Here is a 9,906-nt window from a genome sequence, read left to right on the forward strand (position 1 = left end):
ATGAGTCTCTCTTTATAAGTGCTCTAGGTACTTAATCAAACAATGCCCTTCACCTGTGTATCTTAACAATGTAATTAACGTACCGTTGACAAGAGTCATGGAGACAGAGGAAGAGAGAAACAGAGAGGGAAAAAGAGGTGTAGAGATGCAGAGAGGGAGAAACACAGAGAAAGAGAGAGAGCGAGAGAGAGAGAGGGAGATAGAGAGAGAAACAAGAAAAGACAGAAAACCTTGCCATTACCTGTCTTCCCTTCCTCACGGCCTCGTGATTTTCATGCTTTAGTTTATTGTTTCTGACTTGAGAAGTTGCTTTTCACGGGTGTTCCCTGAGCTGCTGGGCAATTCCAGTAGTTCCTGCTTTATTTCACATTTGCTGCATCTGCAGTATTTTGCTTGCAGATATTTCAAGTTGTCTTTGTGATGTCGGTGGCTTTTTCAATTGTGTATTAAATGTCCGTTCTGAGTTACTCCAGTGTGGGACTGGAGGCACAGGTAGACACAGACTGGGTGAAGACAGCAGGAGGTTCACAGTTGGGTTTGTGTGACAGTCCAGCAGTTGACTAATCTCTGGCGTTAGCTCATTTATTTAACTTTAAAAAAAATCTATGACACACCTGGTACATCAGGATATGAACCCACAACCTCAGGATTGCAAATCCTGATATACAGAGAAAGGGGAGGAGCAGAGAGAGACATGGACAAAGCGGAGGTGACAGAAACCCAGAAGGGGGGTGGGGAGTGGGGGTGGGGAGTGAGGTGCTGCACTGTCAGAGGTGCCGTTCTTCAAATGAGACATCAAACTAAAATCTTATCAGCTTGTTAGTGGGATAATTAATTAATTGTTCATTCACGGGATGTGGGCATGTCTGGTGAGACCAGCATTTATTGCCCATCCCTAATTGCCCCCTTGAGAAGGTGGTGGTGAGCCGCCTTCTTGAACCGCTGCAGTCCATGTGGTGTAGGTACACCCACGGTGCTGTTAGGGAGGGAGTTCCAGGATTTTGACCCAGCGACAGTGAAGGAACGGCCGATATATTTCCAAGTCAGGATGATGAGTGGCTTGGAGGGGAACTTGAAGTGTTGCAACTGAGTGAGGCCAATTAAGAGTCAACCACATTGCTGTGGGTTTGGAGTCACATGTAGGCCCAGACCAGGTAAGAGCAGCAGATTTCCTTCTCTAAAGGGCATTACAACAATTAGATTTGTAATTCCAGATTCTTATTGAATTCAAATTCCACCATGTGCAATGGTGGGATTCAATCCCAGGACACCCGAGCATTGCCCTTAGTCTCTGGAATACTAGTCCAGTGACAATACCAGCATGTTACTACCTCCCCTTGGATTCCCAGAGTAACGATCAAGACACATAAGTTTCAATCCCACCACAACAGTGAGGAAATTTAAATTTATTTAAATAAATATGGAACGAAAAATCGGTATTAGTGACCATGTAATTACCGGATTGTTGTTAAAAACCCCATCTGGTTCACTAATGCCCTTTAGGGAAGGAAATCTGCCATCCTTACCCAGTCTGGCCTACATGTGACTCCAGACCCCACAGCAACGTGGCTTTCATCCTGTGACTGAACTGAAAGCTAACTATATGAATAAAGGGAGGGGAATTGTCTGCGGTAACTTCCCCCCCCACCTTAATCAGCAGCATCAAAAAAAGCATCAACTGGCTGACCCCCACTCTCGGCTAACTGTGCTCAGGGTATCTGCTGATCTGCTGCATTTCCCTTGCTCAGAACGGTGACTGTGGGTCTCGGGCTGTGAGAGCGCCTTGGGATGTCCTGAGGATGTGAAAGGCGCTATAGGAATCTTCCGGCAATTGAAAGGGGACGTTTTTGTTGCCCTTTTCCCCAGCAGAACTCATTCAATGCTGGGGTGGGAGGTGGGGGTGGAGAGGTGGAGAGGTGGGGGGTGGGGGGGGTGGTGCAGAGCTTGATATCCTTCCTCATCCTTGACTAAGTCAGGATGGTGTAATAATATCATGAAAAATATGATGTATGTATATGACATATACAACAATTCTTGTTTATACAGCGCCTTTAATGCCCTTGACTTACACAGGAATGAGTGCGACTGAGTTACATAAGAAGGTGACCAATAGCTTGGTCAAAGAGGTGGGTCTTAAGGAGCATCTTAAAGGAGGGCAGAGAGGCCGAGAGGCAGAGGGAGGGGATTCCAGAGCTTAGGGTCGAGGCAGCTGAAGGCACAGCCACCAATAGTGGAGCGATGAAAATCAGGGAAGCTCAAGTGGCCAGAATTGGAGGGGCGCAGAGATCTCGGAGGGTTGTGGGGCTGGAGGAGACTACAGAGATAGGGAGGGTTGTGGGGCTGGAGGAGGTTACAGAGATAGGGAGGGTTGTGGGGCTGGAGGAGGTTACAGAGATAGGGAGGGTTGTAGGAGGTTACAGAGATAGGGAGGGTTGTGGGGCTGGAGGAGGTTACAGAGATAGGGAGGGTTGTGGGGCTGGAGGAGGTTACAGAGATAGGGAGGGTTGTGGGGCTGTAGGAGGTTACAGAGATAGGGAGGGTTGTAGGAGGTTACAGAGATAGGGAGGGTTGTGGGGCTGGAGGAGGTTACAGAGATAGGGAGGGTTGTGGGGCTGGAGGAGGTTACAGAGATAGGGAGGGTTGTGGGGCTGGAGGAGGTTACAGAGATAGGGAGGGTTGTGGGGCTGGAGGAGGTTACAGAGATAGGGAGGGTTGTGGGGCTGGAGGAGGTTACAGAGATAGGGAGGGGTGTGGGGCTGGAGGAGGTTACAGAGATAGGGAGGGGTGTGGGGCTGGAGGAGGTTACAGAGATAGGGAGGGTTGTGGGGCTGGAGGAGGTTACAGAGATAGGGAGGGGTGTGGGGCTGGAGGAGGTTACAGAGATAGGGAGGGGTGTGGGGCTGGAGGAGGTTACAGAGATAGGGAGGGGTGTGGGGCTGGAGGAGGTTACAGAGATAGGGAGGGTTGTGGGGCTGGAGGAGGTTACAGAGATAGGGAGGGTTGTGGGGCTGGAGGAGGTTACAGAGATAGGGAGGGGTGTGGGGCTGGAGGAGGTTACAGAGATAGGGAGGGGTGTAGGGGCTGGAGGAGGTTACAGAGATAGGGAGGGTTGTGGGGCTGGAGGAGGTTACAGAGATAGGGAGGGGTGTAGGGGCTGGAGGAGGTTACAGAGATAGGGAGGGGTGTAGGGGCTGGAGGAGGTTACAGAGATAGGGAGGGGTGTGGGGCTGGAGGAGGTTACAGAGATAGGGAGGGGTGTGGGGGCTGGAGGAGGTTACAGAGATAGGGAGGGTTGGAGGAAGTGGAGGAGGTTACAGAGATAGGGAGGGTTGTGGGGCTGGAGGAGGTTACAGAGATAGGGAGGGTTGTGGGGCTGGAGGAGGTTACAGAGATAGGGAGGGTTGTGGGGCTGGAGGAGGTTACAGAGATAGGGAGGGGTGTGGGGCTGGAGGAGGTTACAGAGATAGGGAGGGGTGTGGGGCTGGAGGAGGTTACAGAGATAGGGAGGGGTGTGGGGGCTGGAGGAGGTTACAGAGATAGGGAGGGGTGTGGAGCTGGAGGAGGTTACAGAGATAGGGAGGGGTGTAGGGGCTGGAGGAGGTTACAGAGATAGGGAGGGGTGTGGGGGCTGGAGGAGGTTACAGAGATAGGGAGGGGTGTGGAGCTGGAGGAGGTTACAGAGATAGGGAGGGGTGTAGGGGCTGGAGGAGGTTACAGAGATAGGGAGGGGTGTAGGGGCTGGAGGAGGTTACAGAGATAGGGAGGGTTGTGGGGCTGGAGGAGGTTACAGAGATAGGGAGGGGTGTAGGGGCTGGAGGAGGTTACAGAGATAGGGAGGGGTGTAGGGGCTGGAGGAGGTTACAGAGATAGGGAGGGTTGTGGGGCTGGAGGAGGTTACAGAGATAGGGAGGGTTGTCGGGAGCTGGAGGAGGTTACAGAGATAGGGAGGGGTGTGGGGCTGGAGGAGGTTACAGAGATAGGGAGGGTTGGAGGAAGTGGAGGGGGTTACAGAGATAGGGAGGGTTGTGGGGCTGGAGGAGGTTACAGAGATAGGGAGGGTTGTCGGGAGCTGGAGGAGGTTACAGAGATAGGGAGGGGTGTGGGGCTGGAGGAGGTTACAGAGATAGGGAGGGTTGGAGGAAGTGGAGGAGGTTACAGAGATAGGGAGGGGTGTGGGGCTGGAGGAGGTTACAGAGATAGGGAGGGTTGGAGGAAGTGGAGGGGGTTACAGAGATAGGGAGGGTTGGAGGAAGTGGAGGAGGTTACAGGGATAGGGAGGGTTGGAGGAAGTGGAGGAGGTTACAGAGATAGGGAGGGTTGTGGGGCTGGAGGAGGTTACAGAGCTAGGGAGGGGTGTGGGGCTGGAGGAGGTTACAGAGATAGGGAGGGTTGTGGGGCTGGAGGAGGTTACAGAGATAGGGAGGGGTGTGGGGCTGGAGGAGGTTACAGAGATAGGGAGGGTTGGAGGAAGTGGAGGAGGTTACAGAGATAGGGAGGGGTGTGGGGCTGGCGGAGGTTACAGAGATAGGGAGGGTTGGAGGAAGTGGAGGGGGTTACAGAGATAGGGAGGGTTGTGGGGCTGGAGGAGGTTACAGAGATAGGGAGGGTTGTGGGGCTGGAGGAGGTTACAGAGATAGGGAGGGGTGTGGGGCTGGAGGAGGTTACAGAGATAGGGAGGGTTGTAGGGGCTGGAGGAGGTTACAGAGATAGGGAGGGTTGTGGGGCTGGAGGAGGTTACAGAGATAGGGAGGGTTGGAGGAAGTGGAGGAGGTTACAGAGATAGGGAGGGTTGGAGGAAGTGGAGGGGGTTACAGAGATAGGGAGGGTTGGAGGAAGTGGAGGGGGTTACAGAGATAGGGAGGGTTGGAGGAAGTGGAGGAGGTTATAGAGATAGGGAGGGTTGGAGGAAGTGGAGGAGGTTACAGAGATAGGGAGGGTTGGAGGAAGTGGAGGGGGTTACAGAGATAGGGAGGGTTGTAGGAGGTTATAGAGATAGGGAGGGGTGTGGGGCTGGAGGGCGTTACAGAGATAGGGAGGGTTGGAGGAAGTAGAGGAGGTTACAGAGATAGGGAGGGTTGGAGGAAGTGGAGGAGATTACAGAGATAGGGAGGGTTGGAGGAAGTGGAGGGGGTTACAGAGATAGGGAGGGGTCAGGCCATGGAGCAATCTGAACTTGAGGATGAGCTTTTTAAACTCGAAGCACTGGGGCACTAGGAGCCGATGTGATACAGTGAATGCAGGAGGTGATGGGGTCTGGCACAGGTAAACAATACAGTTCCATCCTGCACTTAACAGAGGGTCACAGCTGCTGGGTCAGTGAGGTTAGGTAGCTCAGTACCAGTTTCCACAGTGGGTGAATATAGAATTACGGTAAACCTACAAGGCACAAGTCAGGAGTGGGGTGGAATACTCTCCATTTGCCTGGATGAGTGCAACAGACTCAAGAAGCTTGACACCATCCAGGACAAAGGAGCCCGCTTGATTGGCATCCCATCCACCACCTTAAACATTCACTTACTCCATCACTGACGCACAGTAGCAGCAGCGTGTACCATCTACACTGCAGAAACTCACCAAGGCTCCTTCAACAGCACCTTCCAAACAAACAACCTCTACCACCTAGAAGGACAAGGGCAGCAAATAGATGGGAACATCACCGCCTGGAAGTTCCCCTCCAAGTCACTCACCATCCTGACTTGGAAATATATCGGCTGTTCCTTCACTGTCGCTGGGTCATAAACCAGGAACTCCCTTCCTAACAGCACTGTGGGTGTACCTACACCACATGGACTGCAGCTGTTCAAGAAGGCAGCTCACCACCACCTTCTCAAGGGCAACTAGGGATGGGCAATAAATGCTGGTCTTTCAGCAATGCTCACATTTCCTGAAAGAATACATAATGTTTTAAACATTCCAGACCCCCGGTGTCTCTGTACAATTATTGTTACTGTGACATTAACGGGGATCACAAAGTCTGCATGAATTAATCAGAGAAAAATGTGGTGACGGTGAGAGAGTTGTCGAATTTTATTTTTAAAATACGTGTATGAAAAGAAACAGAAGGGGAAAGGGAGAAAGAAAAAAGGGAGAGGGGAGAGTGAAAGAGAGAAAAAGAGAGAGGGAAAAAGTGAGACAGAGAGCGTGGAAAGCGAGGGTAGATTGAGGGAAAAAGCAGGAGAGAGGGGGAAAGAGAGAGATGGAGAGGGAGAGAAAGAGGGGAAGAGAGAGAAAAAGAAAGAGAGAGAGACTGAAAGTGAAAGGCATCAAGAAAAGCAGATACAATGAAAACGATGATCAGAAATAAAAAGCTGGTAAAAGAAAGACGAAGAGAAATAGGGAGAGATGGAACAACAGTGAGTGGAGACCGAGGATGAGAAAAGGAGAAAATAAAGGAAAAAGTAGAACTGGGCAATGAGAATGCGAGGAATGAGAAAAGGAACTAATGGAGGGAGAGTGTGTTAGGAGGCTGGAGACTCCGGTCAGTGCTTCCCTTTGAGATTTGGGTACATTGGAATAGCCAATTCCAGTTCAGGGAATGTGTGAAGGATTTGTTGGCTGTTGGCTCCATCTAGTGTCCAGGCTAGTCAGTGCGGCGCAGGTTGAACTGGGCAGAAATCTCCACCAATCTCCTGAGCTCTATTGCAACCTTCATTTATCATCAAAAAGATTGAGCCTTTCAATTATACAAAAAATTTGGTTGTGCTGTCTCAGCCATGCCTCAGTAGGTAGTATTCTCACCTCTGATTCAGAAGGTTCTGGGCTCAAATGCCATTCCAGAGACTTGAGTACAAAATCCAGGCTGAAACACTCAGTGCAGTACTGAGGGAGTGCCGCACTGTCAGAGGGTCAGTACTGAGGGAGTGCTGCACTGTCAGAGGGTCAGTACTGAGGGAGTGCTGCACTGTCAGAGGGTCAGTACTGAGGGAGTTCTCCACTGTCGGATGGTCAGTACAGAGGGAGTGCTGCACTGTCGGAGGGTCAGTACAGAGGGAGTGCTGCACTGTCGGAGGGTCAGTACTGAGGGAGCGCCGCACTGTCAGAGGGTCAGCACTGAGGGAGCTCTCCACTGTCGGAGGGTCAGCACTGAGGGAGCTCTCCACTGTCGGAGGGTCAGCACTGAGGGAGTGCTGCACTGTCGGAGGGTCAGTACTGAGGCAGTGCTGCACTGTCAGAGCGCCAGTAGTGAGGGAGTGCCACACTGTCAGAGGGTCAGTACTGAGGGAGTGCTGAACTGTCAGAGGGTCAGTACTGAGGGAGCACTGCACTGTCAGAGGGTCAGTACTGAGGGAGTGCTGCACTGTCAGAGGGTCAGTACTGAGGGAGCGCTGCACTGTCAGAGGGTCAGTACTGAGGCAGTGCTGCACTGTCAGAGGGTCAGTACTGAGGGAGTGCTGCACTGTCAGAGGGTCAGTACTGAGGCAGTGCTTCACTGTCAGAGGGCCAGTAGTGAGGGAGTGCCACACTGTCAGAGGGTCAGTACTGAGGGAGTGCTGCACTGTCAGAGGGTCAGTACTGAGGGAGTGCTGTATTGTCAGAGGGTCAGTACTGAGGGAGCGCCACACCGTCAGAGGGTCAGTGCTGAGGGAGTGCCACACTGTCAGAGGGTCAGTACTGAGGGAGTGCCACACTGTCAGAGGGTCAGTACTGAGGGAGTGCTGCACTGTCAGAGGGTCAGTACTGAGGGAGTGCCACACTGTCAGAGGGTCAGTGCTGAGGGAGTGCTGCACTGTCAGAGGGTCAGTACTGAGGGAGTGCCACACTGTCAGAGGGTCAGTACTGAGGGAGTGCTGTACTGTCGGAGCGTCAGTACTGAGGGAGTGCTGTACTGTCGGAGGGTCAGTACTGAGGAAGTACTGTACCCCCCTGTCTCTGTCCGTTGCCGAGCCCCTGGGTGCTAGAGTGGGTGGGGGTGACGAAAGGCCCATTCATTTTAGTTCCCCAGGTGATTATTTGAAATTGCAGCAAGTGCGCTGTGATGCACAGAGGGACCTGTAACAAAGGGACTTGCAGGTCCCACTCAATATTCATGTCCAGACGTCACCCTAAGATAGCAGCTGCTGGTTCTTGCAATGAGCATCACATTGTGTCTGTTCAGTTTCATTCTTATAATGTTCTCAATGTCGAAAGAAGGTACAATAATAAAAGAGTCATGGCTGTGATAGCCCAGAGCCTCAGTCAGGCACAACCCCTACAAGGGGTGCACCCCATTACCACCTATACTGAAATACCAGACTTGAGATCAGTCTCTGATGAGATGAGAACCACCCAAATCCGCTATGATAAATGTGAGTGACCTGACGCTCATTTTCAAATCTCTCTCCTCGGAGATGGGCTTTGGACATCTCCCAGTTATGGAGAATGATGACACTGAGGAGGGAATTAAACAAGGGCCTCTGAGACCACTCACCGAGGAGCAGCCAGTTGTGCACCGCGATGGGTCATCGAGGGTGACTAAAGAAGGGACATCCCAACAATCCTCAGCTGGGGTGGGGATGGTAGTAGGGATGCTCCCAGACTCCTAGTCTTTCTACCCAGAGGAATTACTATCCATACCCTTGGCCAGCACAGTGTGCTGAAACAGCAGCGTTATGGTATGCTTTAGACCAGGCAGACCCCGCTAAACCCACATTAATCGGTACAGATAGTGACTATTGTAAACGAAGATACAACCAGCACCTAGTGTTCAGGGAGCAAACAGGCTCCAACAGTCCTAGGGTTAAACCCATAAAACATAAGTTGCCGTGAGAGGACATTTCCCATTTACCGAAGGGTAAAACATAATTGTCAGGTCATCCATGTGTCCGGGCAATGCCGCTGGTCCAGTCCACTCGAAGGGCAGCGGTCTGGCAGACGGACAGGCGAAAAGCACAGTCTGCATGTGCTGCCAAGGTTAGTGTTGTCACTAGGGCAGCAAGGGCAGCCAATCAGGATGAGGAACAGGTTTAACTGTTAGACCCAATGAAAGAGAATCCAAAAGGACATCTATCAAAGGGCTTTTACTCGGTGAAGTTGCCCAAGGGCCTCTGACAATTACCCCTGAGTCACAGATGAAACCAGCGGGTAAAAGAAGCTCACGAGGGTATAGGGCAGGCGCGTTGTGGTGCCCACAGAGCATTCTGCAAACTGAGTCCTTTATACCCCAGTGATGGAGGGACAGGGTCACAGAATCACAGAAACACACACAGTGCAGGAGAGGCCCTTCGGCCCATCGAGTCTGCGCCGACACGTGAGAAACACCTGACCGACCTACCTGATCCCATTTACCAGCACTTGGCCCATAGCCTTGAATGTTAGGACGTGTCAAGTGCTCATCCCATCAAGAAAACATTTCTACGTTAATTGAGTCAGCCTCACAGGAGCCAATGGTGGTTTAATAAGTGATGACTTTGCTTGTTAAATTACAGGGCTCACAATTTGTCATGTATGCCTTTTCAACCTTTGACCACCAATATAAGGTTGAGGACGGAATTTGTTAAGAAACTGGTACAAGGTTGAACCAGGTATCGCACATGTCTTGTGAACCATTAGCAATTCATTAAAAATATCAATCACAGAAATGGAACATTACACATAATCGTTATGAAAAAACAGACGCTATGGGAATATAGCCTCTGGTTGACCTGGCTGAGAAAAGCTGACCATTCTTTGTAAAAATTAAAAACTTTTAAGAATAAGGTACAGTTATAAATGAAGAAACCAATAAACAGAAGTTATAGTGATCATTACTGCAAAACGTTTCTGACCAGATAAAAGCTCATGAGAGGAGAAATCCCAACAACTAAATAATTTACCAATAATAGTGAATGATGTAGCCTGATAAGGATAATGAAAAGGGGATGAGCGGACACAGGGAAGCAACACCTGCATTTGCGAAAGATGAGCTTAATCAGGTTAGAAACAGTGTAA

General features: G+C 51.1%; 1 protein-coding gene across 1 annotated transcript in view; it reads right to left on the reverse strand.

Annotated features, from left to right (window-relative positions):
* The window catches only part of LOC144686048 (protein NDNF-like), a 100,905-nt gene that overhangs the window by 39,693 nt on the left and 51,306 nt on the right, over positions 1–9,906 (reverse strand). The window lies entirely within an intron of this gene.

The sequence above is a fragment of the Cetorhinus maximus genome, chromosome 10 (assembly GCF_964194155.1).
Source record: "Cetorhinus maximus chromosome 10, sCetMax3.hap1.1, whole genome shotgun sequence".
NCBI classification, from domain to species: domain Eukaryota; kingdom Metazoa; phylum Chordata; class Chondrichthyes; order Lamniformes; family Cetorhinidae; genus Cetorhinus; species Cetorhinus maximus.